Here is a 6551-nt window from a genome sequence, read left to right on the forward strand (position 1 = left end):
AAATTACTGTGATTTTAATGGTAAAAAAATGTGAAAATGTACACATTAGACATCTACAGTACAAACCTGTAAAATTTACAGGGAAAGGCTGTAAACTGACATTCTCGATGAATGGTATAATTAAAGCCTGGAGATCTCCAAACAGGGGCGTGAACTCCAAAATGCTGTGGGAGCACCGAAATGGCTTCCTCCCATTGAGAGGCAGATGCATGACACGCATGCACAATTTTTCCCCCAACCCACTTCAGTGCAAACTCCGCCCCACAACTGATTCTTACATTTTTATTGGTTGTGTCAGTTAAAGTGTTTCCTACACTATGCAACAAAAAACACTAACCCCTAAACCTACCCCACACCTTACCTTAACCAGTGAAATTGGCTGAATAGCGGGATTGGCGCTGAATAGTGTGGTAAAGAAAGTTGCAGTTCGGGAGATAAACAGTTAATAATATTATGCGTTATGAGACTCACCGGACAATGGCACCTTTGTAGTTACACCCAGCATCACTACCCACTCCTAGCCTTGCGAATTTCCTTCCCCCGGGATGGCCCCATTGCTTGTAATAAAGTGATAGAGTAAAATCTTTCCCCTCCGCTGGGGCGGCTCCTGAGTGATTCCTGTTTACATCATGAAGCAGAGGTTCAGACTTGGGTCCAAACACCACTGGCCACAAGCTTTGGGCTCTGCTCTCATGGAGAATATTTATTTATATAGGATATTTTATTTTAGATGAACTAGAAACAATGTTTAGTTTATAATGTTTTATTTTTAAATGTAAGTCAGCCAACGGTGAAAGTCTTTGCGAAAGGAGAACCCTCCCCATTTTGGAGGTTCTGCCCAATTTTGGAGATCCCCGGTCTGCAGTTATACCCGCTTGGAATTCTCTGCGTTGCATTTAAAAATGTTTGAATTTGATTTTTTTTTCTTTTAAATAATTATGTTTCTTCTTATTTCTTTTCTTATCTATTATGGTTATTAGGGAGGGTTGTATGTTACATATAATGTTGTTAAATTAATGTTTATTGCATATTTCAGTTTGAGTCTCACCATGATGGTGTTTAGTGCTTGTGCGAATCACACTGTGCACTTTCTATGTATCTAATTATTTACAAGATGCTTGTGATGGGCTTTGTTTCATCACTTGACTTTCTCATCACTACCTGCTTTTGGTGGTTTCCAGTGTATAACAAAGGAACAAAACAGATTTCAGTTCTTCAATAAGCTGGTATATTAACATTATATCAGTTAAATTACAATATTAAACTGTAAATTTAAGGTAAATTTGTTAAACCTAAAATGGTGTTACTGTATATTTTACAGTATAATTCTGGCAACCATAGCTGCCAGTTTTTCACCGTATATTTTACAGATTTTTTTTTTTACAGTGAATGCAAACACTGTACAATTGCCACAATTTGGCACTAACAGTGTCTTGTTGTCTTCAGAGCCTCAATATTTTTTGGGTTTCCGTGTAGACCTGTGTGTTCGCCTCCTTAATGAACACTACACGAGTGAATCAGTGGGCGGGGCTAAACAGGCAGTGATGTAGAAGCAGGAGTTGATCTTCTTCTGTGGAGAAAGTGTTTAAAGGTCCCATGACATGGATTATTTCCTTTTCTTTAAATGCTTTTTAATGTTTCCTTAGGTGTACTTATATTGTTAGTAGGATTTTTACATTTAAAATTTAGAAATAAAAACCATTTTGATATCCTGATATTAGCCCTCTGGCTTGAATGCTCTGTTTGAAGGGGCGGGGGCTCTCACAAAATGCTTTCACCACAACTAACAGCAAACACATGAATACACCACATGAATACAGTAAGATCTTTGTTGTGCAGCATAACAGCGTCATTCATTGTAACGGCAGTTTAGGCAAGAGTGTAGATATACTCGCGATGTGTGACAGCTCCGAAAAAAAGGGAGCGTTCTTTGATCGCTCTCTGTAGTTAAATCACAATTTAAATAGCAGATTTCTTTCATGCTACTAAGAGAAACAACGTGAAGTTGATCGTTTAGTCCCTGGCTTGATTCACTGATGCATAAACAGTATTAAACGATTTAGAAAGAAAGTCTGTGTGAACTTGAATGATTAGCTACACATCAGAAATCACTGATCACAGATCAGGCATTAATGAACACTGTTACTCACTGTTTGTGGCGGTGCTGTCGAATCCATATCATAAAAGTCTGTTTGTAACGCCTGTGCTGACATTGCGACTGAATTATATGTAAATATTTGGGCGGGCAGAGAAAGGGGAGGTAACATTTCTCCTTATAACGTCACAAAGAGGAGATTTAAAGATCAGCCCGTTTGAGCTTCCATTTTCTCAAAGGCAGAGAAAAGATAGCAAAATCTTGATTTACACCGATTAGAATTTCTAGAAACTTGGGGATCATATACAGGCTAGGGGAACTCATTATAATGTTAAAAAACCTCAGAAAGTGACATTTTCATTTCATAGGACCTTTAATAGTGCCACACTTTTACATCATAGGGTCATATATTCCACAAGCAGTTGTCAAAAGATCAAGGGAATTTTGATTTCTCAGTTCATTTAAAGAGAGATTATTACAACACTGAACATTATAAAGATTCTTGTCCATGTAATCTGTTTGTCAATCATTGATATCAAGCCAAAAAAAAAAAAGGAAAAACATTTTTGTTTGTTTGTTTATTCACCCTCTCATAAATCATTTTCACATATTCATAGTTGATAAGTGACTAAAAATGTTGTTTTATTGTACCTAGACAGACAATACAGATTTTTAGCCACAAAAAGATAATGACTTTGCAAGTAGTTCTTCTTACTGAGAGAAAAGTTCCTTCATTAGACTTCCTCATTTATCTCATGCGGTTGAAAAATGTTTTGCGCAATTATTTTCTGGCATTTCTGCCACCTGGTTGGTAAGTAAAAAATATTTGTATTTCTTCAGGTTTATTATGGTCAAATAGTTAGATTTATATGAACAGTTATTTCAAGCGATTCTGTCATTTACTCACCCTTTCGTTGTTCCTGACCTGTATGACTTAATTTCTTCTGTGGAACTCAAAAGAAGATGTTTGGGTTGTTTTGGAAGAAAGGTGTGAAATGTAATGAAGGTTGAGGAATTGATGTTAGGATTGTCATTTCCGGATGATCTGTCCCATAAATCTTGCTATTTTGACGTGTTTGGTTCTGATACAGATGCAGTGAAGATACTGTCAGTGATGGAGGGAGAGACCGTCACTCTACACACTGACATAAGCAGCCATGATACTACATTTTACACAAATTACATGGATTATATAGAGTGGACTTGGTTTAAACCTAAAGAATCTCGTAATGTTAAAGTCATTCAGCTTGATGTGGAGACGGGTGATATTACAAATTATGATGAGATATTCAGAGACAGACTACAGATGGACAATCAAACTGGATCTCTGACCATCAGGAACATCAGAACAACAGACTCTGGACTTTATCAAAAGTACAGTACATTCTCAGTAGAATCATTCAATGTTACAGTCTACGGTGAGTAGTTTAATTTTATTTGCCCTTTTGTCAAGATGTTTTAACAAGAAATAATTTAAAATCCCCTATATGCCAATAAGTTCGAAGAATATTACTTGACAATTTGTCACTGATACTACAGAGCTTAAATTAATTTATCCCAGAATATTTAGTAAAATGAAGTAGAAAAATCTCTTGTTTTCTAGCTCGTCTTCCCATCCCTGTCATCAGCAGATACTCTACATGTTCTTCATCATCATCATCATCATCAGTGTCTAATTGTTCACTGTTGTGTTCAGTGTTGAATGTGAGTGCTGTGACTCTCTCCTGGTACAAAGGAAACAGTTTATTGTCCAGCATCAGTGTGTCTGATCTCAACAACAGTCTCTCTCTACCTCTGGAGGTAGAATATCAGGATAACAACACCTACAGCTGTGTGATCAACAATCATATCAGAAACCAGACCACACATCTGGGCATCAGTCAACTCTGTCAGACATGTGCAGGTATGTGGATATTAATGTTTTTATTTTTTAAATAATGTTTGATAATTCTCAAATGCAGATTCTTAAAAAAAACGTATTTTTAAAAATCTTCAGATCAAGTCCACTGTTGTGGTTTCACTGAAGCTGTGATTCGATTGGTCATCTCTGCTGTGGTGGGCGTGGCTACTTTTACCATGGTGATTTATGACATCAGATCCAGAAGAGCAGGACACATTTAAAATTTCATTAGTTTCTCTGTTCTTCTGAAAAACTTTTTTTTTTTTTTTTTTTTAACATGCAGAAAAAAATCAGTGTGGTGTTGCTTATAAACCTTTGCTAAACAATTATTTCTTCCTCCAAATTAATGTGCTGAAGTTCTTTTTTCTTGGTCTTGGGCTTTTCCCAATAATTTTGCTAAATTAAAAGTGCACAAGGATTAAAATTTAAATGTAAATTTTTAAAATATACATAATTTGAATGTAAATTTCATTATTTATGTGACTGTCATTAATCTGGAACTCAATTAATCAATCATGTTGAATAAATGGACATACGTTTAAATTTTGGGTGAAATATTACTTTAAGAAAGGGTTTAGTTAAAAGTCTAAGCTTAAAGATCATTACTGTATAACCAATCTGAAGACAATGTAGGTGTTTCTGCTGGGAATGCTGAAAGAGGAAATTATGGTGAAAGAGCAACATTAATAGTTCAGTCAGAGTGAAAGGAGACATCGTCTTCTTGATAGTAGCGTTATAACCCACGCTCGGTTAACACCTGCATGACCCCCATCTAGAATTAAATAAATCAGGGGCCCAGAAACCTCAGCGATGCCTCTGTATTCAGAATTTAAAAGCAGTGGTGCTCAGTTCTGCATTTGTACATCTATATCCCTCACCTGCATTATTACAATCATAGAAAACTATTGGTCATCCACTGAAGAATATTACTGTAACATTTAAATGACCTTTGATTGACCTTTAATTTTGAGCCATATGTGATGACAAAAACTATACCTAAAAACTGTCATCTGTTTGCAAACTTACTTAGGCCTAGAGAAAAAAATGCTTTCAAAAAAATAATTAAAAAATTCATAATATGGTAATTTCTTTTAGTCGGAAATTATGAAATTAACCACAATCTGTTTTACTACAGACAACTGAATTTCTGTATGATTTTGTCTATACACAGATCTAAGTTATAGTGTAGCCTAGACTACACAGGCCTGCTGTATAGGGCTAACTGTACAGTCTATGTACCTTATGAAAAAAAAATTAGTCTACAACATGAATTATGTTTAAAAGAGTCAATTATAATGCTCAAAACAATAATTTTACAGCATAAGCCTACCTACTTTTTCTGAGCTAATTTGACTAATCGCTAATAGTGACACGTAAGATTGCGTTGTAGGTAATGACCATGCCAGTTGTTTGAATGGTCTGATATACATAAACAACAACATAAAATTTTTTTAATTCATTTCCAATAACATTAATATTATTTGCTAAACTTTGCTAAACCATTATTTCAATCATGACAACCCTCGGAAGATTTTAGCATGGTGATGGATATGACAATGTTAATGTATCCGGTCTTGGCGGAATAGATCTTCTACGCTGCTGCTGAATTGCTGCTACTGTTGGTTATTAAGTTGAAGACTGTCAACACATATGGCAGTATGGTGCCATGAGTATTTAAGACATACTGCTTCTGCAGAAATAGAATATAAAGTTACCCATAGCAGATCTATACAGGTGGAGCTGGGGAAGGAGAAGGGTTTCTGCAGGAATTTCTAGTGAATGATAGCAGGTCATATAAATGCAATGTAGTAGGCTCATTGGTTGTATATGCAGAATGAACCAATCAGCTTGTGCCTCTGTCAAGAATATTCCAAGGATGAAGACAATGATGAAAATGAAACAAGGTTTATTAAATAAATCCACAGAATGCCAAACTGCGAGACAGCTGTGTATTACACAGACAATACCAGACAAATGAAAGATCACACAGCAGCAACTTAAATGCAAGACATATAAGGGCCATAACGATGAACACCTGAGTAAATTAAATGAATTACCATGACAACTAAAGAATGGCGGGAAAACTGAACAAAAAGACATGTGACTGAAGAAAACCAATGACAAGTCCATGAAAACACAACGAAGTCCATGATGAAACTAAACAGAACCGTGACAGCCAAGTTGTTTAACTCTCTGAATATCATCAGTTACATTAAGAACCCATAAGCCTGCGCCATCTAGAGTTTCATGACTCAACTATACACCAAACTGTACTGTGCAAAAGTTTTTCTCTCCTGGCATTTCCCCCCCATTAAAACTATGCAATATTAAAAATGCATAAAGGTAGAAAACAGATTTCAGCAGTTGTGCTTGACCAATGCAATATGAATGCAAAATAAATAATCACAGTCAAACTGCTGCTTTACAACCAACAACTGATTAAGTTTAAAATGTGTAGATATCAGTAAAAAAAAAAAAAAAAAAATTTGATTATTGGATATTTACCTTAGACTTATACCTTAAAACAATTAGTATTATTTTTGAATTTGTGTTATT

This window comes from Carassius carassius, chromosome 16 (assembly GCF_963082965.1).
Source record: "Carassius carassius chromosome 16, fCarCar2.1, whole genome shotgun sequence".
Taxonomy (NCBI): Eukaryota; Metazoa; Chordata; class Actinopteri; order Cypriniformes; family Cyprinidae; genus Carassius; species Carassius carassius.